General features: G+C 46.8%; 1 pseudogene; it reads left to right on the forward strand.

The window, feature by feature from the left end:
- The first annotated feature begins 22,223 nt into the window (after positions 1-22,223).
- LOC136658082 (5S ribosomal RNA) lies at positions 22,224-22,340 on the forward strand (annotated as a pseudogene).
- Positions 22,341-25,901: the final 3,561 nt, after the last annotated feature.

Here is a 25,901-nt window from a genome sequence, read left to right on the forward strand (position 1 = left end):
ATCTGAGAGAAGGAAAACTCTGATCCCAAACCTCCACTGCCTTGTGGCTACATCCAGTTATGGAAGAGGCTTCAGGAGTCACCTCTAGGCAAAATCCAGAGCCGGAGTCCCTGAGGCAGTTCATGGCTGAACACAGTCAAGTTCTGGCAACTCCTGCGATACCGCTGGAACCAACCGTATTGGCCTCTGCCTTTCCATTGGACCATTTCAGCGACATGGAGAGGGGAGATTTGCTGCATGGGTAACAGTCTATCCTCCATATCTACTTTACCCAGGCTTCGCGCTCTGGAGAGGACACTCTGTTCCAGAACCACCATTCAGAGCGCAATACCATAGTCTTCCAAGACTGAAGGATGCCAATGATGATGATTTGGAGGGTTTTTTACAGGTGAAAGATGACACATTTTCCAGTCTTAGGGCACAATCCTAACTAGGTCTACTCAGAAGTAAGTCCTATTTTGTTCAGTGGGGCTTACTCTCAGAAAAGTGTGTTCTTATGTTTTTATGTGTGGTTAGGATTGCAGCCTTAACATCAGCCGCCTTGGGTGCCCTTCGGGGAGAAAAGCGGAATATAAATCAAATGAATAAATAAATAAACAGTCTGTTCTCTTCCTCTCTCCCTCAGCTTTTAGTTGGTACATTGGTTACTACCACACTTTCATCATGCTTAACCTTTTTGGGCTAACTAAAGCATGCGGTGGGTGACCTTGGAGATTTCAGACTTTCCCTGGAATACATCAGGCATCAGTTTGGAATTCTTGATGGTTTAAGCAGACATACGAGTATCCCCACTTTATTAGTTACGGTGCACACCTCTTTGTTGCTCCTGGCTTATCCTGGCTATGGCCAGCCCTTCAACATTAGACGCAAGCTGTGAGAGAATTCAAACATTGTGCTGAAATGCTGCCACCTTGTGAGTTTTGCAGAAGAAACTTCAGTGCAGTTGTGCCTTTTCCCATCTTCTTTCTGTTGCTAAAAACACCTTATTTTGAAATGACGATGCAAAAATTGTGTGCATGGCATTCTCAGAAGCTAAGCAGGGTCAGGCCTTTTTAGTACTTGGATGGGAGACCGCTTGGGTATAAGCTGCAAGCTTATACCATAGTCTTTTGAGACTGAAGGTTGCCAACCATTAAGCAAAGGATTTTGCTAACCCTCTGTATGTACTTTCCCCTGTAAAAACACAACCACAGAGCATTTCAGTAAAGGTTCCTTATGTATTGATAGGACAGTTACATACAATCTTGCAAGGACCTTGCAAAAGGTCTAGTGAGCAAAATTGGTCTTGCACAATCATTATTTAAAAACTGTTTTCCAGGATTTTTTTTTTTTAAATAAACACTCCCCTTTAGATCATTATTCAAAGGTCAAACAAAACCTCTTGGGCGGGTATTAATTGAATTAGCCTACCTAATTCATTTTACATTTTGAAGAACGGAGGACCAAACAAATTTATGATTTGAAGCCTTGTCATTAATTAAACATCTGGTCAGTAGTTCAGTGTAACTGCAATGAAATTTAAGCCAGGAAGCATTAGCCCACTCTCAAGAAACAGACACTGTTCTCTTTGTGTAAGTTAGAAATGCAGAACCAACGTCTAGAAATCAGCTCGTCCTCATAAGATTCCACAGCATCGTCACGTCAATGAACTTCAAGCAGGGCTGCTCGTTTAGATCATGGCGAGGGGCAGGCGAAGGGTCTTCAGGGTGGAGAAGAGATCTTTGGCAAGGTTTGTTGACCTACTCTTGGTATGTATGTCCAACAATGTGATCAACACAGATCAGATGCTCATGCTTCTCATGCAGAAGGGCTGGGCAGTGGTGAAGCTACAGGGTGCCAGAGCAGTAAGTTCTCCAGGTGCCGTAAGCGGCCTCTCCTACTCTTCATTGGAGCTGTTCTGAACAGTGATGGCAAGCGGGAGGGGTGGCTTTCATGGCGTGTTGCGTTGCCTGCAGTACTTACCATACAGCGCCCCTGTAGCTACACCACTGGGGTTGGGGGTGACAGTGGCTTTGTAGAAAGAGCACCTACTTTGTGTGCAGAAAGACTCAGGTACAATCCCTGATATCTCCTGGTGAGTCCGGGAAAGACTCCTATCTAGAAGCTTGGAGAATCACTTCTGATTGTGTAAACAATTCTGCACTAGCTGGACCTACGACTCATTACTGAGGCAACTTCAAATGTCTTTTTTGACTCGCGAGTCTTGCACAGAGGTCAAATTTTGCTTCTCGCTCAGCTGTGAGTTGGCTTGAGAGATAGGTATTCATGAGGAATCACTATGTCAATTTTGGTCCAGGATGGTGTAGTGGTTCAAGCAGTTGGATTTAGATCTGGGAGATCCAGGTTCATAATCCCCTCTTCGCCATGAAACTTCCTGGGTGACCTTGGGCCAATCATCTCTCTCAACCTTCTCTCTCATCTCTCAGGGTTGTTGTGAGTCCAAAAGGAGGAAAGGAACCATGTACACCACCTTTAGCCCTTTGGAGGAAGGGCGGTGTGAAAATATGAGAAAAATAACAAGAATGGATGACCCATCCTTTGTTTTTCATTGGTTAGGTTTTGATCATAGGGTAAGAAATACTTTTAGGTTACTGTCTTGGTACTTCTGGAGGCTTTGGGAAGCTGTCAACCACAGAGAATAAAAGCCTGCTTATCTATAGGTTACCCTACATTAATTCTTGCATTTCTTTTGTGCTGGCTATGAAATAGAGTCAGCCCCTTTCCACAACAGGATATTTTGGGAATTACTCTGGTTTCATTGCACATTTTGGCATCTGAGGCTTGTAAATAAACCTGGTGCAGTTGTCCCTGAATGTACCCTTGTCTTTCAAGAGATATAGCTTTGTCATGTTCTTGATACTGGAAGCAGGGTGGTGGAAATGACTCTCGAGGCCTTCAAAGATGACATTTCCTGAGGGCAATATTGTCAGACTTTAACTAGACTAAGATAAATGATAATCCTGCGTTTTGCTCTCAGAATGAGAGATAAATGTACTTATAGCAGACAGATACAGAAATGTATGACATACTCAAAGATAAAAGGTTCTGAAGGTGGAGGAATCTATTCACACAGTCTAACCCTCATTATGAGTGGTTGGTGAGCTTGGTATTTACAAGCTCACTTTATGAGCTATGTCAGCAATCACTGGGGAGACTGTAGGGGAGGCAGCAGGCAGAACTGCCTCAGGGCGGAATCCAAACTGGCCCTTGGGCCAGTGCAAGTCCCTTGCGCCAGCCCAGAGGTGCTGCAAAAATGCCGTAAGGCATTTTTGTGCCACCTCAAGAGTTGGTAGCCTCCAACCATTGTGCCAGAGGAGAGACATGGTCACACTGGCCATGTCAGGCTGGCACAGGAGTCTGGGAAAGGTGGGGGGGAGAGCAGAATGGAGACATTTTAGGGGGGAGGGCAGGTGGCTGGCAGGCCCATGAGTGGGCTGGGACCAAGTAGGAGGTGGGGCCAGAGTCTGGTACTTAGGCTGGATCCTAACCCAAGTGACTCAGCGCAGCACTGGGCTGCTCGGATCTGCCCCACCTCTTTAAGTGGCACAGATCTGAGTAGCCGCATTGGGGCTGCTGCTGTGTTACATGGTGTAAGGGAAGTCAGTTTCCCTTTCCCTGGGCTGAGCCACAGCCAGCCCCATCTAAGATATAGGGCAGGTCAACTGGCCTACCAGTGTGGGTGGGATTGGGCTGTCTGTCAATTAGGCTGAAATTTTGACTGGCTTCCACTAAAAAAGGCTTGGCACTACATCAACAACTCCTGGGGAGGCAGCGAGCAGAGTTGCCTCTATTCTGTTTTCTAAGAAAGCCATGAAGAAAGCAGGGAGCCTGTGCAAAGGGACCGACTCTCTGAGCACCAGGTGAGGCAGCTATGCAGCAAATATGAATGAGCAAACCTATTGTTATGAAAGACAAAGGAACTGACTTACACCTCACTTCTGCTTGCCCATCTTGCTGTACTACCCCAGTTCATCATGAAGAGTTTCCTAGAAAGTGCTTCTTATTGCGCAGACCACGGGAAAAAAAGAGGCAGAGCATTTCGGACAATGTTTTAAGCGACGGCTTCCAGGGGTGCCTTTCACAGGAAAAAGCTGCCGCGCAGGGCAGGCGAGACAACAGAATTGACCAAGCCACAGTTCACCGTTTTAGAAAATAATGTGCTGCTGTGCAGTTTCTGGAAGATGAGCAAGTTATTGGAAAGGTGAATGTCTTTGATGTCAAACATTTTCAGGTTCATGGCACTGGGATGTTATTTGCTATCTGGGTGTGACATTGGCAAGTTTTTGTTTGTGTGTTACCAGCTAAGTACGAAAATGCCCAGTCTTAAAACTGCCTGTTGTTGATCACATTAGTATTACTCAGTGAGAAGTGTTTCTTTCCTATTAGCAAAGCCATCTGCTTCTTGTAGTATAATTGCTTCATCTCAAACATCAACCTCCTGCTTCCTTTGGAAGTGCAATTGGGCATCCCACAAGGGCCTTGATCTCCGGTTTTGCCCATTTCCGGTCTCTGGTTTGTAATGTTCAAACAACTTCAGTGAAATTATTCCCCCCCTCCATCCCATTCCTTTAACTGTGATGCTTTGTTCTCTGTATGGCATGAATCCTGCCCTAATCCATCATGCTGATAATTGATAAATACAAGCAAACATTTTTCTGCATGTACCTTGATTATCTTCAGTTGCTTGAAGATATATGCTCCTAGTTATTAATAACATCATTCGTAAGAGCAAAGGATCTTGGGGCACCTTGAAGACTAACAAAATTATTGTTGCATAAACTTTGTGGGTCAGAGCTTACTTTGTCAGACGTAAGGAGCGGTTCCCAAGTCAGAGGCAGGAAGAGGAAAATATAGAGGGAAGAAGGGAAAAAAATGTGTTTTGCTCTTCAAAGTGAGATTGAAAGGTCAAACAATGGAAGATATAGCTGGTGGTACTGTGTGGAGCACAGATGGACACAGAATCCCATTAAATGAATACAACAGTGATTCACTGTGGGTGTGACCCACTTTTGGATAAGGGTCACCGGCAATAAACAGAGATAGTAGAATCAGTAGACTGAGAGATGGTAGTTTGCCTAAGATTCTGTGGTTTTCCATGCAATAACTTGCAGCCGTGCCATAACAGGTTGCATGCTATGGTGGGTGGGTTTTGTTGGCAACTTTCAGTCTCGAAAGACTCTGGTATTGCGCTCTGAATGGTGGTTCTGGAACAGCATCTAGTGTGGCTGAAAAGGCCGATTCGGGAGTGACAATCCCTTCCACACCGGGAGCAAGTGCAGTCTGTCCCTGGTCTGTCTCCCTGGCTGTGGGCCTTCCTTCTTTGCCTCTTTGCCTCCATCTGTTGGCCAAGTGTCTCTTCAAACTGGGAAAGGCCATGCTGCACAGCCTGCCTCCAAGCGGGACTCTCAGAGGCCAGGGTTTCCCACCTGTTGAGGTCCACTCCTAAGGCCTTCAGATCCCTCTTGCAGATGTCCTTGTATCGCAGCTGTGGTCTACCTGTAGGGCGCTTTCCTTGCATGAGTTCTCCATAGACGAGATCCTTTGGGATCCGGCCATCATCCATTCTCATGACATGACCGAGCCAACGCAGGGCGGGTTGGTGGATGGGAGCTAACCAGGAGACTTGGGAGGCGAAAGGGAAGATATTTTCCCTTCACCCCTCCAAAAGCCCCTTGTCTGCCAAAGTGTCTCCTTGGACCTATGTCAGCCCTTTAGCTACTGCAATTTCTAGGAGACAAGTGGGGCATGTTAGTTCACTCCAGAGGAGATAACCATCAGCACAAGTCACCCATGCGAGGGGCCAGCCCCTCCCACCTTTAACACACCACCTGATCCTCCTCAATTGTGGGTTGGAGGAAGAGAATCAAGATAGAGCAGGGTGAGGAGCGGGGCAGGTTGAGGCATTTCAAGGCTGGGAGGGGACAAATCCTGGTGGCACTAGTCACCTGGAATCCTATCTGCATTTTCCTTGACTGGTATTGCTGGCCAGGCTGCTTACAGAGTGGCAAATAAACAATATTTTTACTGACCCTCCCCGGTTATCTGGTTGCCCCCCCCCCAACCATAGCATGAAGGACACACTTCAGCTGCATGGCTGCATCGTATCAGGTGATGGGGAAGAGGATCAGGGCATTATTTTGTGGAATATCTTCTTGTCTATTACAGGTATCTCAACATATGACAAACCTCCCTTTCAATGTGCATATCATATACGTATATAGGGATGCAAGCCGATGGTCCCAAATTGGCTGCAGATCCCCATCCTGTATTAAGCCTAGCTATTAACGGGAATATCAGTAACGCTTTTGATTACATAGAGGCAGTCTTTGGAATTGCAGATCTCTGAAGTGATCTAATATAAGCAAGGCTAAGAGCTGCTTTTGTAAATCATCTGAAACATACCATACGATACAACCCTAGAGGAAGAAAGATAACACAAGCAGGAGGAAGAGAAAGGACGCTATCGCACCTCAGTGACAAAAACAAATGGTCTCTCGGAGTAGCCGCTATACATTACGATTATTTCAAGGGCCAGAAGGTAGATATATCTGTTTATGGAAATGGTTTTACAACTGCTTCCTTTATTGTGACATACAGGCTAACAGGGTTTCCCTTAATTGCACTTTGGGTTTATAATCATGGAACATTCTTCATTCCTGGCATGTTCATTATTTGATAACACTTGGGCAATTTTTATAGCCTCACTTAAGAGCTTATCCCGTGATGAGACTTTGCATTCTCCAGTAGTGGAATGCAGGGAGTGGTATAAATTACACCTCCACCTTGTATCTGATCACAGTCCTTTATTGAAATGTGGGCTGCATCCGGGAAAGCAGACCTTAGGGGTGTGCGCTTCCTGTAGATTTGGTGTGACATAAGGAATGGGGGAGAGACATCTCCAGAAAGAATCTCAGAGGCGATTGCTCAAGATACACAGAGCGTTCACATAACAGATCCACAAACATTCCTCTTCCCATTTCTTTATGAAGAAAACATGGCCTTTAGAATGTTTCTTTCGAAAAAGAAAATATCCAAGTAGATCATCACCTCCACAGGTAATCCCTCTTAGGGTGTAATCCTAACCTGTGCAGCTACAGCCAGGCTCCAGTGGTCTGCACTGTATCCAGCACAGGCTGGGAGACTGCTGGAGGTCACCATGGAGTAAGGGGATATTTTTTTCCCCTTACTCTATGTCAATTCCCAGCCTGCCCTATGGTACTACTAGAATCTGCATCAGCTTGCGCAAATGTGAGCAGTTCATGTAAGGCTGCCCAGCTGGGGATGGGGTTAAGAAATGGCAGAGGAGGCCCTCTACTGATCCTTGCCCCCTCCCAGATCAGATCCTCCCCTGTTCCACCCTCACCCACACAGATCCACCCTCTCCCCACCTCCAGAATGCCCTCCTGCCACTCTCTCCATCCTCCTGCACCACCCAGCATAAACCTACCTCCTCTGGCTGGTTCAGGGCAGGATCTGGCCCAGCCGAGCTGGCGCGGGCTTCCATGCTGGCCCAGCCAACTCCTGCGTTGGCGCAAACATGCGTTACGGCATGTTTCCAACACTCACGAGCTGGCTCAGAGGGCCTGCAGAGGCTCAACTCTTAGTTTAGACTGGGCTGCCCATTTCACCACTGGTCCACCACTGAGTTCCTCTCGGTAGGTCTCTAGTATCCATTTATATTTTGTTTTGGTCCCACCAAGAAATCCATCAACACTGCCCTTATGTGACTGCTGTTTGTCCTCTATAAGCCAGTCATGGGGTTTAAAGTTTCTTGCATCACAGAGGATAGGTAGACGGGTAACTTCTCAACCGTAATTCATAAGCTGTGCCCCATGCTCTGGTCTATCCCTGGTGCAAGAGCAGCTGCCATGACCTGAAATGTAATGAAAGCTAGCAGATGAACCAAATGTCACTGATGAGCAGACAGTAATTCTATGCGTCTAATTCCATTTAATTAAATTCAACCTATGAAAGATGTATCATAGTTATATTGCCTTGTTTTAATGACATCTGATCTCTTTTCAATATGAGCATAGAAACAATCTTGGAATTGTTTCAAACGTGGGCTGCAATTTTATTAAAAAAAAAATCTTTAATATTGAGCGGAAAGTACTTCAAATGTATTGGATGCAGAAATACTAATTTAATTCCATGATGTAACATGGGGAAAAAAAAATCCAATTTTATGACATGGCCCTGCAAAGATTGTTTTTCAAGTTTATTTCGTCCTTAAAAGTTTTATAGGGAAGGTGGTCTACTGTGTTGGCATCCACCACCTGCGCAAGTAAAGGGTGGGCAGGAGGGGATGGCAATGGGGAAAAGGTTGGATCGGGCTCGAGAGGAAAGTAGGTTTGGTAGCAGTCAAATCCTAGCCCTGTTCCTGGGCATGATCCTTCTTCATGGGTCAACATGGACTTGCAGCAGCTATAGGGACACAGCCAGGAAGCAAGAAGCTTCTTGGTTCCTATTGATATTCAGTTAGTCACAAACACAGGTCATGGTTCAGGATGTGGACTCACCTCCCTGCATTACAATCTCTGCGCATGAACTGGAGGTTGTCCATGACTTTGTGTACCTTGGCTCAACAATCTCCGACACTCTTTCTCTCAATACCGAGCTAAACAAACGCATCGGTAAAGCAGCTACCACGTTTTCCAGACTCACAAAGAGAGTCTGGTCCAACAAGAAGCTGACGGAACATACCAAGATCCAGGTCTACAGAGCTTGCGTCCTGAGTACACTTCTGTACTGCAGCGAGTCATGGACTCTTCGCTCACAACAGGAGAGGAAACTGAACGCTTTTCACATGCGCTGCCTCCGACGCATTCTGGGCATCACCTGGCAGGACAAAGTTCCAAACAACACAGTCCTGGAATGAGCTGGAATCCCTAGCATGTATGCACTGCTGAAACAGAGATGCCTGCGTTGGCTCGGTCATGTCGTGAGAATGGATGATGGCCAGATCCCAAAGGATCTCCTCTATGGAGAACTCGTGCAAGGAAAGCGCCCTACAGGTAGACCACAGCTGCGATACAAGGACATCTGCAAGAGGGATCTGAAGGCCTTAGGAGTGGACCTCAACAGGTGGGAAACCCTGGCCTCTGAGCGGCCCGCTTGGAGGCAGGCTGTGCAGCATGGCCTTTCCCAGTTTGAAGAGACACTTGGCCAACAGTCTGAGGCAAAGAGGCAAAGAAGGAAGGCCCATAGCCAGGGAGACAGACCAGGGACAGACTGCACTTGCTCCCAGTGTGGAAGGGATTGTCACTCCCGAATCGGCCTTTTCAGCCTCACTAGACGCTGTTCCAGAACAACCTTTCAGAGCGCGATACCAGAGTCTTTCGAGACTGAAGATTGCCTACACTTCCCACTAGCTTGCAGGTTGCTTGCTTGTCATGTTCCTCAGTTAAGCAAATGTGTGCTTCCATTGCTAATAAATAAAAATGGAGGCAATGGGGGGAGAGCGCACACAAAATATTGTATTTTATAAAGGGTCCCCCCCATATCCACAGTTTCCAAATCCATGGGGAGACTGGAATGGATCCCTCATGGATACAAAGGGATGCCTGTTCATTACTTACAGATGAGGACTTATGGGACCTCTCTGTGGCTTAAAATGAGATGTTGTACACTTCATTTTCTGCGAGAGTTCATGGGGTTTGTAGTCAACCTCCATGATCCTTGACAGTAAATGACATGTAGAAAGTCCTTTGCAACTGAGGAGAGCCTCACAGAGCCTCTCCAGACCTCCTGTCCACCAGTTTAGCCCTTTCTCCCCACACAGAGTTTTTTTTCTGAGAGGAGTGACCATTGGAGGTGGGCAGGGGAGTGGCCAAGGCAGAGAAGGTTGGGGCAGGCAGGTTGGGGCTTATTGAGTGTTCAAGTCAAACACTCCTTGCAGTTTTTTCATGCATTTGACCTGAATCCTCAAAAACTTGGTTGGCAACCTTCAGTCTCGAAAGACTATGGTATAAGCCTTCAGCACCCGGCATTCCCAGACGGTCTCCCATCCAAGTACTAACCAGGCCTGACCCTGCTTAGCTTCTGAGATCATGGTATAAGCCTACAGCACCTGGTATTCCGAGATGGTCTCCCATCCAAGTACTAACCAGGCCTGACCCTGCTTAGCTTCCAAGATCAGACAAGAAAGCCCATGCAATTTTTCAGTTGAGCTGGAGACGGCTTATACAAGCCTAACTGAAATGTAAGTGTATTTACATTTCCATATTACAGAAAGAGCTGGGAGAAACACACACTTTGTACCATGTGTTATGGAAATATCAAAAGATGCTTGTAGTGGATGAGTCAGAAAATATTTATTTTTAGTGGAACGGATCATTTAAATATTGGCATTCCCATACGGATTGTTAAGCAACACTCCCAGATGGCAACACCCTATGGACCGATCATCATGTTGTTGGCACAATCCTATGCACAACTAATCAGGACACCCCATTGTATTCAATGGGGCTTTCTCCCAGGAAAGTGTGCACAGGTTGGCAGCCTGTGGGTCCAGTCCTAGCCAGTTTTCCAGCACTAATGCAGCTGCAATGTAGCCCCAAGTTAAGGGAAGAAACTGTCCCTTAACTTGAACTGGCCTCCATGACTGCCCCCACTGCAGGATGCAGCGAGTGCCCCATTGGAATGGCAGCATCAGCACTAGAAAGCTGGATAGGACTGGCCCCTTCAACTACTTTTCATGGGCATCAGTGTGACACAAAGGTGCAACTAGAAGCCCCTGTGCCTGGGGCAGTGACATCACAATGTCACATGGCATCATGATGTCACTTCTGGGTTCTCTACAGATGAGGAGGTCCTGGAGGCTTTGCCCCTCCCCATTTCTCCATTTGAAACATGCAAAATTATGAATGGGAAGGAGAGAGTGAATAGAGATGCTCTTTACACTCTCACATAACACCAGAACCAGGGGGCATCCACTAAAATTGAGTGTTGGGAGAGTTAGAACAGACAAAAGCAAATATTTCTTTACTCAGCGTGTGGTTGGTCTGTGGAACTCCTTGCCACAGGATGTGGTGAGGGCATCTGGCCTGGTTGCCTTTAAAAGGGAATTAAATTGGACAAATTTCTGGAGGAAAAATCCATTACGGGTTGCAAGCCATGATGTGTATGTGCAACCTCCTGATTTTATAATAATAACATAATAATAATAACAGGTATTTATATACCGCCTTTCTTGGTCTTTATTCAAGACTTTATTCAAGGCGGTTTACATAGGCAGGCTTTTATTTAAATCCCTTATTAAATAGGGATTTTTACAATTTGAAAGAAGGTTCTTTCTTTCAAGAACCACTACATTCAAGGTGTTTCGTTCCGATCTGGCTTCACATTCTGGCCTCCATCCTCCCACGCTCAGAGCAGATGGAATGGCTCGGCTTCACCTTGTCAGCTGCTTCAAGGTCGCACAGTGCCGGTGGCCTCGAACTGGTGACCTTGTGGATGTTATCTTCAGGTAGACGGAGGCTCTACCCTCTAGACCAGACCTCCTGCCCATTTTAGAAATGGACTTTGTCAGATGCAGGGGAGGGCACCAGGATGAGGTCTCTTGTTATCTGATGTGCTCCCTGGGGCATTTGGTGGGCTGTTGTGAGATACAGGAAGCTGGACTAGATGGGCCTATGGCCTCATCCAGTGGGGCTGTTCTTATGTTCTTCTCCTATATAGGCTTAAAGCTGCTAGCACCTCTGGGGAGATCATGGAAGTGACTGCCTTGCATGTTGCCCCCCACGGCATAGCACACAGGGCAGGTGCCCCTCAGGTTGCACCCTCGTTACACCTCTGGACACAGTGGTCACCAGTGGAGCAGGACTAAGAAACCAGGTTGCTTGGATACCAGCCTATTTCAACCAAAGCAGCCATTGCTTTCTCAATTCTGACTTAAATTTGCAGTGATTTTGCAGTGATATACGCATGTGCTATTTCACATTAACCTTGCAATGACAGAATGGCACTGGAGAGAATTTCTTCGGCACAGTACTGTTCCGTTTGATGAATCCCCCTTGTTGCATTTTTATTTTCTGGAAATGGAGGTCCCTAATTAATCCTTTCTGCCGATGATTTGCTGCGCTGCGCCACTGCCAACGAAATGCCATTCAAAATGAAGCTTTTGTGAATAGATCAAAGTTCTACGCTCTGCATTTCCCTTGGAAACTTCAAAATAAAATGGAGGCAGAAGGTTCTATCCTTGGGGATGACTGCAGAATAAGGGGGAGTGCACTGCTGGACAGTGTTGATATTGTCGTTTAGCATATCTTCCCTTTCACGTTGGCCGTTTGCTTCTATTTTAATATGGCCAGTTTTGTAAATGATGCCAAGAGGATGAGAGAAAGGCCTGGAAGGCTCGAGCAGCACAAGTAAACAGGATTGTATTTTTGCAGTCAGCAAACCATATCATCATATATACCATTTCCTGATCAGAGGCTATCTTGATCGTGCAATGCTCAGAATGAAATGAGTGATGCCATCCCAGATTGCTTCTGGTGGCCAGGGCACTGCACTGCTTCTGTGGCAGTGGGTGCCTGCTTGAATCTCAGTCCTCATCACCAGTGGGGTAGCAGGTGGGGGCAGAGGAAACCTGCTCCTGGTGCCAGGCTGGAAGTAGATGGCTGGGGAGATTTTTGATGGGTTTCTGACTTTGTGTACCTTGGCTCAACGATCTCCGACACTCTTTCTCTTGATACCGAGCTAAACAAACGCATCGGTAAAGCAGCTACCACGTTTTCCAGACTCACAAAGAGAGTCTGGTCCAACAAGAAGCTGACGGAACATACCAAGATCCAGGTCTACAGAGCTTGCGTCCTGAGTACACTTCTGTACTGCAGCGAGTCATGGACTCTTCGCTCACAACAGGAGAGGAAACTGAACGCTTTCCACATGCGCTGCCTCCGACACATTCTCGACATCACCTGGCATGACAAAGTTCCAAACAACACAGTCCTGGAATGAGCTGGAATCCCCAGCATGTATGTACTGCTGAAACAGAGACGCCTGCGTTGGCTCGGTCATGTCGTGAGAATGGATGATGGCCAGACCCCAAAGGATCTCCTCTATGGAGAACTCGTGCAAGGAAAGTGCCCTACAGGTAGACCACAGCTGCGATACAAGGGCATCTGCAAGAGGGATCAGAAGGCCTTAGGAGTGGACCTCAACAAGTGGGAAACCCTGGCCTCTGAGCGGCCCGCTTGGAGGCAGGCTGTGCAGCATGGCCTTTCCCAGTTTGAAGAGACACTTGGCCAACAGTCTGAGGCAAAGAGGCAAAGAAGGAAGGCCCATAGCCAGGGAGACAGACCAGGGACAGACTGCACTTGCTCCCAGTGTGGAAGGGATTGTCACTCCCGAATTGGCCTTTTCAGCCACACTAGACGCTGTTCCAGAACCACCATTCAGAGCGCGATACCAGAGTCTTTAGAGACTGAAGGTTGCCAACAGTTCTCCTCTTTCATGTTCACCAAACACAAACAGGAGGAGGCCACCTCCTTCGGGAGAAGCCGGAAGTGACTTTGCCATCACTTGCATGATGTCACAATGTTGCTGCCCTGGGCACTGCAGCCCCTGGTGACACCAGTGCTCATCACATTTGTTTGTCACATTCTGGCTGTCCAGCGACATATAGGAACATAGGAAACTGCATTAGTTCATCTGGGACAATATTGTCTATGCCGAGTGGCAGGGATTCTCCAGGGTTTCACAAGGGCCATATCTGGTTATTCCAGGAATCATGAGTGGATCTTTCTGCATGCAAAACAGGTGCTGTGCAGCCCCTCTTTATACTCCAGTTCCCCACTCATTGAACTGAGTAAGTCAACAACGTATGTTGTCTTCAGAATAGCTCTGATGTACATAATCAGCTCCAAAAATGGTTCTCCCTAAGCTAACTAACACTAACTAAGTGGAGCTAACTAACATTGACCTTCAGAAGCTTTGTGAAATGTTCCCTGAATGTGAAATGTAGAGGAGTAAAAGATACAGGTATCTTGTGGTCCTGTGTGCTCCTGGAGGCATCTGGTAGACAATTGTGAGATACAGGAAGCTGGACTAGATTGGCCTGATCCAGTGGGGCTCTTCTAATGTTCTTATGTTCATGCAGATCAATGGTGAACACCGAAAGATCTGTGAACTTAAAAATAAACTTTGCTGACCCTGGTTTTCTTCTTCATAATAGCCATATTTTTCTTTATCCCCCCCACCCACATTATTTTTCTACACAATTTTGTGTGATCCTCTGCCTGTTTCAAATGTAGTAGATATTTGTTAAAAGACATTGTTAGGACTCGTTCTGAATGGGATCCTATTTATTTGAGCACGGTATCTCTCCAACAACCCATTCTGTTCCGGGAAAGAATAGGGGTGTGTATTGGAATCCTGGAAGATCTGTATTGGAATCGTGGAAGAACTGGCGAGGAGGTAGATGGGTGTCAGCAGTGGCCCCTTTAAGGGTAAGGCCTGGGCATCCAGCAGAGTGTGCTGCACAGCTGCAGCCACTGGAAGGCAATAGGGCCCTCAGGGATATAAGGAGCACCTGAGGCAGAAAGCGTTGGTGGGTTTTGAAGGAGTGCAGGTTGGAGAGGGGACTGACTTGGCTTATTGAATTTGGAATCTGACTGGGCTTTGGACTTGGATACCCTGATGGATTTGACTGACCTACCTGGAACCTGACCTTGGCTTATTGGCTCTGGACTCTGATGTGGCAACTCTAATTGATTGGACTGGTTTACTTGGCATCTGTGGACTGGAACTGGACTCTGACTTTTGCTTACTGCACTGGTGAGTTGCACAAGGGGGACTGATCAGTCTTAAGTGGGCACGAGGCCCAGTGAATTGGGGTTTGGCAGAACAGGGTGGTGGTCAAGGAGACACTCTCTTCACTCTTGTATGGCCAAATTCATCATTGCCTTCTTGGCCAAGGGATAGGGGAGCGTGTTCAGTGCACATCTGAGAAGCCACCCTGATGGGAGCTCTCCATAGAACGTAAGGCCTGAGCACGCCTTCCATTTCAGACAGAAAGGCCATACGTAAACAAGGCCCTCCAAGTCAGCCTGGGTTTTCATGTAGAAACCAAAAGAGCTCTGCAGAAAACTTATGAGAGTGTGTCGGCCTGCCTCTTTCGAATGACAATCTAAAAGGCAACACTAGCAGGTGGCTAATTACTATGATTCGTAACTTTCTAGACAGCCATTACTTTAAGTCTTTGACATGCTAATACAGACCTGTCTTGCCACAGAAAAGTGAAGGCTCTTCAAGGCTATTAATATTCCCTGTTGGGGCTCTTCTGATACCAAATTACTGTACAGTGGAGCATATCAGTTTGTTATCCAGGGAGTCATTTGATGGTTGAGAAATGCTGAAGGAAGCTTTCCTAAAGTTACTATCTTTTTTCATCCCCCTGTTCCTCTTGTCTATATTGTGTAGCCCTTTGGATTGCTTTCTGTAGAAATGTACATCCGTAGATTAAAAGGGGTTTGGTATAAAATGTAGAGCCTCAGGGGTGTACTGTTTTTTCTCTTGTAATAAAATATCAAGGACTTCTCTTAAATGAACCCAGTGGTGGACCTGGGGTAGGGGGGACAAAAGCCCTGGGCACTGCGCTCGCCCACTTCCGCCGCTACCAACCCAACCCACTGCGCTGCCCTGACTGCCCATCAGAGCCATTTTGAGGGCAGGCAAAGTGCTACGTGGCGCTCAGTAGTGCGCGAAAACCTTTCTGAGACGTCTTGCACGGTCCTGGTTTTATCGGGGAACCAGAAGTATTGTTTAAAACCGTGCGAGAAGCCTCAGAAGACTTTGCGAGTGCTGGTGTCACGCAAGGCTCTGTAAGCCTCGATGAGTATCCCAGGAAGGGGGTGGGTGGCCATGTTGTGGACCTGTCCCAGAGCCCAACGAGAGCAGGTCCATTACTGAATGAACCAGTTCCAGTTTGAAAGCTCTTTGCAAAAAAAAAACTCACAGCTGCCATATTCATGGTGGCCATTTTGTTTTCCCCCCTATGGTGGCTCCTTGTTTTGATTATAGTCAACATTTAGATGCATATGGTAAGGGCTCACCACCTTTAGACTCAACACAGCAGAGAAGCTTAGAATGTCCACCATGTCATTCCATTCTTGTTCCCCAGTTCACTCTGCCCTGAACAACACTCCTTCTAAATCCTAGTTTTCAATAAGGGAATTTCAAACATTAATGGCCCAGTCCTAACTAAGTGGCATGCCAGCTGAATGATTTGCCTGGTTAGCAGATCCCCAACCTAAGCCTTCTACTAATGTGAAGACATCCTTCTTGATTGGGTACTAGAGTACATATGACCTCTGAAAATTATAAATCTCAACTTGGAAATATGGCCATAATGTCTATCATCAAACAAGTCACAATTTGTCTATAAGCAAATTGTCACAAACAGCAATAAGTCACATTGCTAAAGTACATTTACAGCCCAATCCTATGCAACTCTGCTCAGAAGTAAGTCTCATTATAATCAGTGGGGCTTACTCCCAGGTAAGTGTGGATAGGATTGCTGCCTTAAAGGAATTTGGGCGCAATCCTAACCAACTTTCCAGCACTGGTATACCTGTGCCAGTGGGGTATGTGCTGTTGGGAGCCAGTCATGGAGGCCTCAAGGTAAGGCAATGTTTGTTCCCTTGCCTTGGAGTTGCATTGCCCTTTGCTTACTTTGCCGCTGGAAAGTTGGTTAGGATTGCGCCCTTTGTGTTTTACAGATCCAAGGAAATCCCTTTTGAGAGAGGCCCATTGCACAGAAAATGTCTAACTGGGGTCACTGTGGTTTTGGCCATGAGTAGCAGAAAAAACTATTGGGCTTTGCCAAGCATTACATCAGTACAGTTCTCATCTGCTTAGTTGCCAGTACAAAGAATGGAATCGATGGAATGTAAATTAATGGTTTGTTTCTAAAATGAAATAGTGCATTGAAAGGAGGGAACGTTGGGAGAAAAATGACAGCGTGTTCTCACAACCAACTGAGCTGCAAGAGACACGCTCCTCCCACGATGAACCTGGGATGAACAGCCATGTGCACACACCTGTCACAAGCTTAATTCATCTCTGATCAGCTTTGGGGATGCGACAGCTGTTTCCTGGTGTGGCCCTCCCGCTCCCGAGATTCATCAGCACTACTACTGTATTTTGGGGACATGGATGTCTCTTAGCCTACTTTCATATAGGTCTTGATTTGCCCAAATGACAGAGTAGTACTACAACTCTCCTCCTCTCTGTAGACCAGCCACTTTCAACCATGTGCCGTGGCACATTGGTGTGTCATGAGTGGTCCACAGGTGTGCCACAGGAATTTGGGGGAAGGTTATTTATTAGTGCAACAACTGTTACCCTGCACATGCCCGATCTTGTCTGATCTCAGAAGCTAAGCATGGTCAGGCCTGGTTAGTACTTGGATGGGAGACCGCCTGGGAATACCGGGTGCTGTAGGCTTATACCATAGTCTTTCGAGACTGAAGGTTGCCAACCAACCATTTATTAGTAGGGCTAATGGGGGATGTGACCCCCCCCACTAGCAGCACGGTGCACCTTGTCAATTGTCAAAAACCTGACAGTGTGCCTTGACAATATTAGTGCCTTGTCAGTGAAAAAGGTTGAAAATCACTGCTGTAGACTGTGATTGAAATAAGTTTCTATGTGCAGCTTCATCCACATGGCAATACAGTTGGTCTTGGGTATCTGGAAGTGCCTTTAGGTCATATTTGGGAGTCTAAAGTGTGCGGAGGTTGCGCGTGACTCAGAAGACCTCCCAAATGCTTTGGAGAAACACTTCTGGATGCTGGTGTGGACCCTATGCGCGAATACCGAAGGCCCACTGGTTGCATATTGTATAAACAGTTTAGCCACCTCAAGTTGCATGAGCTCATCAATACACTGATAGCAATCTTGATAGCAATACACTGAATTAGAGTAGCATCAATTTAAGTACATTTCTGCTCATGTGCTAATGCTACAAAAGATAGTCAGGGATAAATTCAGTATTCAGTATCTGGGTGAATGATAAATAAGCCTGAGTTTACAAATTTAATGTGCAAAATGAATATTGATTGAGTTAAGACAGGTATTAAATCTTATCTGTTCAGGAAGCGAACATTAGTATAATCATCCTTTTAAAATTTCCATTTACCTCCTGTAGTTGAATTAAATCTGAAAAAGATGAAGCCATAGTTGTTCCTTCGTCAGCAGAGCAAAGCAATCTTTCAACCGCCAAGTTTATGCTCTATGTGCGTGTGAACATTTTTGTTTAAAAAAGCTGGATCTGAAGACAGACAGCTCAGCTAAAACCGCTTGACACCTGAGAGGAACACCAGCATCAAATGAAAGAGAGCATTAAACAAAAGAGAGAAACACAAGCATTAAACGAAAACGTCCCCTTATGTTTCCTTAACTGGATATGCTCCAGTTTTTGCGTTTTGTTCAGTCTCAAAACTTTCTCAAGATCAAAACAGAATTGATTCAAAATTGAAGCAAACACCCTAAACCAGCCAGTGGAACTGGCTCAGGCAGGAGGAGTTTGTGGCATGCCTGGACAGGAGCAAGTGTACCCATGGGCCAGTTTATGACATAGAGCAGGAGCGTCAAACTCATTTCATACAGCAAACCAAATAGCATTCATGGAGCCTGCTTAGGGTCTTAAGTGATATCATTGAGCAGGTCATGACCAGAATTAAGCACTTTTCTCTCATTTAGGAACTAATTAGCTGCAATGACAGAAAATATGCAAATCTTGATCAGATCTCCTCTATGGAGAACTCGTGCAAGGAAAGCACCCTACAGGTAGACCACAGCTGTGATACAAGGACATCTGCAAGAGGAACCTGAAGGCCTTAGGAGTGGACCTCAACAGGTGGGAAACCCTGGCCTCTGAGCGGCCCGCTTGGAGGCAGGCTGTGCAGCATGGCCTTTCCCAGTTTGAAGATACACTTGGCCAACAGACTGAGGCAAAGAGGCAAAGAAGGAAGGCCCATAGCCAGGGAGACAGACCAGGGACAGACTGCACTTGCTCCCAGTGTGGAAGGGATTGTCACTCCTGAATCAGCCTTTTCAGCCACACTAAACGCTGTGCCAGAACCACCATTCAGAGCGCGATACCAGAGTCTTTCAAGACTGAAGGTTGCCAACTAAATGAGAAAGCCCAACTATCATACAGGCCATGCTTTCAGCAGTGACAGCTCAGTAACTGAGAGCAGCTGGTAGTGGTGCTGGGTTTGAGGACCAGATAAAGAGTTCCTGTGGACCACATTTGGCCCACAGGCCTTATGTTTGACACTCCTAACACAGCATCATGCCAGCATATTTTGCCTGCATATAAAGGTGAGGCACTTTTTCAAGTGGGTGCTCCTCTTTTATTTAGCAGGGGGAGAGTAACTGGCCCACCTCACCCCAGCAGTGTCTGTTCTGGTGGCTGTCTGCTGGTATTCCTTTGCATCTTTTTAGATTGTGAGCCCTTTTGGGACAGGGAGCCATTTAGTTATTTGATTTTTTCTGTAAACCGCTTTGTGAACTTTTTGTTGAAAAGCGGTATATAAATACTGTTGTTGTTGTTGCATATACCCCATGCCTCTTCTATGTGCTCTGCTCACTGGCAGCCCAAACCTAACCAATTTTCCAGTGCTGGTGCAGTTGTGCCAGTAGGGTGTGTGCCGCATCCTATGGCGGAGGGGCAGTCACTAGGGCCTTCTCAAGGTATGGGAACATTTGTGTCCTTACCGTGAGGCTGCACTGTCTTTACACCAGAGTTGGAAAGTTGGTTAGGATTGGGCCCTGGGTCAATAAATTGGAGTCAAAAACTACAGCAAAAATTGGAGTCAAAAATTGGAGTCAAAAACTACAGCAAAAATTGGAGTCAAAAATTGGAGTCAAAAACTACAGGCCTCCTCAGGGTAAGGGGAGATTCGCTAGTAAGCCCCAGCAACCGCTATTGGTCAACTCAAACCTGCACCAGCAATATCGCTGGCACAAGTCCAAGTTGATCCGTGTTGGTGGATCAGGCCCAAGAGGGGGCATAGGATTGCACACCCATGGTACCGCCTATCTTACCTGATCTGCCCACCCCCCACGCCACCCTCCCCCTGCCCTATTCTACTTCTTCCTCACTCTCCCCCGTCCCTCCCGCGTCCCCAAGCTCGACTTTCTTGCTCTGGTGGGTGTCCGTGTGGTCGCTGATGCCAGAGGGCCTTCCCACCAGCATACCTGGCCTTCACGAAGTTGAAAAGCACTTTACAGCGCTTTTGCGAAGGTGTGTACCCACGTTCCACCAGTGCCACGGAGGATAGGACTGAGCCAATAATATTCACCCAATGAAGGAGCATCTTTCATGGTGCTTAAAGTTGTGAAAAGTCACCTGTAGATGGACCGTATTGTAGAGGGGTGTCAACGAGGAAGACACTGTTCAAACCTGGGTTGTCTGAAGAGCTAGATTAATGTGTCTGAACCTTCCACACTTCCAACACTTGTTCCACTTCATCTGGAATGTGAACCTGACTCACATCATAATGGCCTCCCCTCTGCAAGCTCTTTCTGCCACTGTCGTTTCCTGTCCCAGACTTATCTGCAGAGTTAATCCAACACCTCCTCATGTCTAATGAGGCATGCCAAATGCTGCCCTCTTTATCTGGTGGTTCACCAGTCTCTGTCTCCACCACTCCTCCTCCTCCTATTCCTGTTCCCTGGATTTGAAAAGAAAGAGAAGGAATGGAGCAGAAGAGAGAAAGTGTAGAGAACAGACTGGAGCATTGCACACTCTAGCCCACTCCACTCTTTTCCTCCAGATTTCCTCTTCCACTCCATTTTTTCTTTTTTGGGTCCATACTGTTGGGGAAAGTGGCAGGGGTGGGTGTGTGCAGAGGCACCCCTTGCTAGTCTGCTAGGCAACCTCCTCAGTTGGTCTCATGGATGGGCTGGACTTGTTTACCTGACAGTGACAGAAGCAAGAAATGCTGATAATGGAAAGACTTTAGCCACTACTGCAAGTATGGGTGGCACTGTTCCAAAGTGCCATGGGAAATGTAGTCCCTGTGCTTCTTGATGTCAGGATTTCAGGCTATTTTCATTAGGCTTACAGAAGAATTTTTGAGGCCTGTTGAAAGTATTTTTTGAGGCCTGTTGAACTAAAACCTTCATTGCATTTCTGGAAGATGGTGTTTGGAAAGAGCCAAAGCCTGATATTGTGGTGTCCAAGGTGAAGACACCGATTGATGACCTTGATCTTCTTTGGAATACTGGAGATGGATAGGAGGAGAGCCAATCTTTTGTCTCTAAAAAAAAGTCAACCTTCCTGGTTTAAAGACCACTGCCAGCCTCAACAGCGACCAGTTGTAGCTGTCCTACAGTTATTTTCTCCTCATTTGCTTTCTCTTAACTAAAGTTCAGATGCATATGTCTGCACTTCTGCTGGCTTCCCACAGGAGGTTTGGTTTGCCTTGCTTAAATTGCAACGATTTAAGCTTTGTGTATCACCTCATGGATGAATCATTGTTGGATCTAATCAGCGCTAGACAAATGAAGCGCCATTTTCAATGCCACGCTAGAGACCTGCTGAACAGTAGTGCTTACAAAATAGATCATTTACAAGGCACTTTATTTAGCATGGGTGATTAAAACCATGATTTGAGACTGTTCAGGACTCTGCCATCAAAATATTTAAACATCTCAAAACTACATTTATAACATTCAGGCAAAGGGATATATTTCTCTTTATCCTGGGTAAAGCCCTAGTCACCATATTAGGCCTCTCAGATCTGTGCCAGCTATATTGCTGGTGCAAATCCAGGAAGCCCCATGTAGGGCTGCCCAGCTTGGGAAGGGGTTTGGATGTAGCATGCCCTGCCACCCCAATCCTGGGCCTAATCCTCCCCTTTTTCACCCTCCTCCAGGAATGCCCCCTCCCCACTTCCAATTAATATAAAAGGTATCACAATTAATATAAATGGTAAATAAGACATTTTCAAACTTTACAGTTGTCGATCGGTATAAACTGAGAGTCCACCGGATTAAAACGAAGTCCTGTTCTACAGGATATTCCAGAAAAGCAGTTTATACAAACAGCTGTGCTCTGATGATGTGTTTTCTTTTAAACACCTGTAACATGCACACATGGTTCAAAAACAATGACGAGCAGGTGGTGCCTGCTGAGGGCCGGAAGAGACATCATTAAGCAGGAAGTGATGTCTGTCATTAAGGAGACGATGGCTAGGAATTAGAATTTTATCAGCAACTGTTACCCTGCACATGCCTGATCTTGTCTGATCTCGGAAGCTAAGCAGGGTCAGGCCTGGTTAGTACTTGGATGGGAGACCGCCTGGGAATACCGGGTGCTGTAGGCTTATACCATGATCTCAGAAGCTAAGCAGAGTCAGGCCTGGTTAGTACTTGGATGGGAGACCGCCTGGGAATACTGGGTGCTGTAGGCTTATACCATGATCTCAGAAGCTAAGTAGGGTCAGGCCTGGTTGGTACTTGGATGGGAGACCGCCTGGGAATACCGGGTGCTGTAGGCTTATACCATAGTCTTTCGAGACTGAAGGTTGCCAACCATCTCCCTATACTGAACACTATCTCCCGAACTTGTCTGATCTTGGAAGCTAAGCAGGGTCAGGCCTGGTTAGTACTTGGATGGGAGACCGCCTGGGAATACCGGGTGCTGTAGGCTTATACCATAGTCTTTCGAGACTGAAGGTTGCCAACCAGAGCCCAATTATCACGTCAGCTGCCCTTTCAACAACGCCACTTCTGATAAGGCATTGCTTTGTAGCTCAGGTGGTCTGTGAAGTGACACCTTGGCAGGAAAGCACTGCTCTAAGGGCGACCTGCATGATATTTGGGTCTCCCAGCACCTCGGCAACATCTCCCTCTCTTATCTCTCTTGGATTGCCTATAATGTTCCTTGCCTTCTGGGGCATCCTTCCACTGCTCCCTTCCAGAGTCTTGGCAGAAGCAGCACTACTGAAATGTCAGCTCTGGGAGAGCCCAATTATCATGTGGGTTAAAGAGCTTCACCTGGCCCTCATGGCCCTCTGTTTGACACCCTAGCTATAGAGCAGCCATTTTCAACCACTGTGCCATGGCTCACTGGTGTGCCACAAGTGCTCCACAGGTGTGCCACAGGAATTTGGGGGAAGGTCATTTATTAGTAGGGCCAATGGGGGATGTGAGCCCCCCACTGGCAGCCTGGTGTGCCTTGTCAATTGTCAAAAACCTGATGGTGCGCCTTGACAATTTAGTGCCTGGTCAGTGTGCCACAAGATGAAAAGGGTTGAAAATCACAGCTATAGAGGAAGCTTGATAGTAGCAGCAAAGAGTCTTTCAAGTTTACCAGTCTCGACACTGAGAAACTCTTGAAAAGGATTTCCAGGGTTCTCTGTAATAAACACTGATCAGAGTGGTGGTGATAATTTTCTTGAACTGCACTGGCCCTTCCACAGAGACAATTTTCACCCTGTGTTGACTTCCTCGCAGTTTAGTTTGAATTGCAGCCTTGGTGAGAAAATCCAGATGATTATGAAAGACACCGGAGAGCCAAAATAGTGGATTAACCTTTCTGCTGGGCGTACCAGTTATTTTCTTAGTTCTACACGTCTACCACATCTCAGATTTGTAAAAGTTCTGATTTCCAGAATGCAGGGAAGGATCAGTTTTGAATTGCTTAAAAAATAACAGTATTTGTTGCAGCAATACCAGAGTCTGGTGAGACCGTAGCAAGAGCTTTCATAAACTGCAGTCTAATTCACACAAGTGCACTACATTTGATGAAGTCAAAAGCTCTGATGATCTTTTCGTCTCTGCTGAGCTGATTGGGGTGGGAGGGGCAGTAAGACAATCGTTTGAAACACTGAAATTGAAAACCCGCAATGCCACAAGGGGGACATATATGCTTGCTAATGATCAAGTTGGTGCCTGTTCCTGAAATCAACAGTGGAAAGAACTTGTGATGTTATATAGCACAACACACGTCTGAAGAATAGAATTGCTAGTTTGATTTTGCTTGAACTTGCGAATACATTAGAGTTCAATTCTAAGCTCCCTGGTGCTGCTGGGTGCAGAAGCACCAAAAGGGCTTTTGTCCCCAACATGACTTTCATCCCCTTCCCCCCGAGGAAAGCCCCAGGCCCCACAATGGGGCACTCACATCTGTGCCACCTATTTTGCCAGCCCCATGCAAAATAGCCCCATGAAGCCTCTTTGTAGCCTGATACATAAGAACATAAGAACGGCCCCACTGGATCAGGCCATAGGCCCATCTAGTCCAGCTTCCTGTATCTCACAGCGGCCCACCAAATGCCCCAGGGAGCACACCAGATAACAGGAGACCTGCAAGGCTTCCTGGGAATTGTAGTTAAGAACATAAGAAGAGCCCCACTGGATCAGGCCATAGGCCCATCTAGTCCAGCTTCCTGTATCTCACAGCAGCCCACCAAATGCCCCAGGGAGCACACCAGATAACAGGAGACCTGCAAGGCTTCCTGGGAATTGTAGTTAAGAACATAAGAAGAGCCCCACTGGATCAGGCCATAGGCCCATCTAGTCCAGCTTCCTGTATCTCACAGCAGCCCACCAAATGCCCCAGGGAGCACACCAGATAACCTCATCCTGGTGCCCTCCCTTGCATCTGGCATTCTGACATAGCCCATTTCTAAAATCAGGAGGTTGCACATACGCAACATGGCTTGTAACCCATAATGGATTTTTCCTCCAGAAACTTGTCCAATCCCCTTTTAAAGGCATCCAGGCCAGATGCCATCACCACATCCTGTGGCAAGGAGTTCCACAGACCAACCACACGCTGAGAAAAGAAATATCTTCTTTTGTCTGTTACAGGGATAAGATCTGGTGGAGGAGAATTTTGGTGGTGCTACCCCTTCTCAGACCAGTCCCTCCCCTGTCCCACCCTCCCCCCACCCAAGAATGCCTCCCTCTGCACCGAAAAGCTGCACCACCACCCTGCAGTTTTACCCTTGGCAGCCATGCATCCTCCTCCTCCCAGTGCTGAAGCCCAGTGCTGACCCAGCTCCAGAACTCCCCACTCTCCGGGTGCCATAAACATGTTTTATGGCACATTTGCAACCCCTAGCACTGGTGGTACTCTCATTCCGCCAGTGCTAGAGAGCTTAGGATTGGGCTCTTAATAGAGCACTGGTTACCAGTGCTTTGTTTTCATATTAATCAGCAGGACAAAAATTGCCTTTGGCCACAGGGCATTCAGGACACTCCAACAGCAACAGTCTTGCCAGCTTCAAGGTGGAGGTCGTAGAGGTTAGTCTTATAGCCAGTCCACAAATGATGATTTGGACCAATGGCTTTGGATTTCTGTGACAGTGCAGAAGCTAATGGCACTGATGAGAAGGCCTGGACCATATAAACAGAGAACCCATGACATGCAGCCAGATGCAAGGGAGGGTGGCCAGATGCAAGGGAGGGCACCAGGATGCAGGTCTCTTGTTATCTGGTGTGCTCCCTGGGGCATTTGGTGGGCCGCTGTGAGAGACAGGAAGCTGGACTAGATGGGCCTGTGGCCTGAGCCAGAGGGGCTGTTCTTAGGTTCTTAACTACAATTCCCAGGAAGCCTTGCAGGTCTCTTGTTATCTGGTGTGCTCCCTGGGGCATTTGGTGGGCCGCTGTGAGATACAGGAAGCTGGACTAGATGGGCCTATGGCCTGATCCAGTGGGGCTGTTCTCATGTTCTTATGCAGTCAAGAACATTAAAATTGAGAAATAAAGCACAATTTCAAACATGAACAATATGAACAAAAGAAAGAGCCACAATTACATTTGTCCTTTTTCATTCGACCCTGAAATGCGTCTCTTGTATTTGGAAAAAACCTGACTACAGACAGGCTTCCTTACCCTGAATGCTCCTTACTCTGTCCAATGAAGGACATTTTCTCACT

The sequence above is a fragment of the Tiliqua scincoides genome, chromosome 7 (genome assembly GCF_035046505.1).
Source record: "Tiliqua scincoides isolate rTilSci1 chromosome 7, rTilSci1.hap2, whole genome shotgun sequence".
Lineage (NCBI taxonomy): Eukaryota > Metazoa > Chordata > Lepidosauria > Squamata > Scincidae > Tiliqua > Tiliqua scincoides.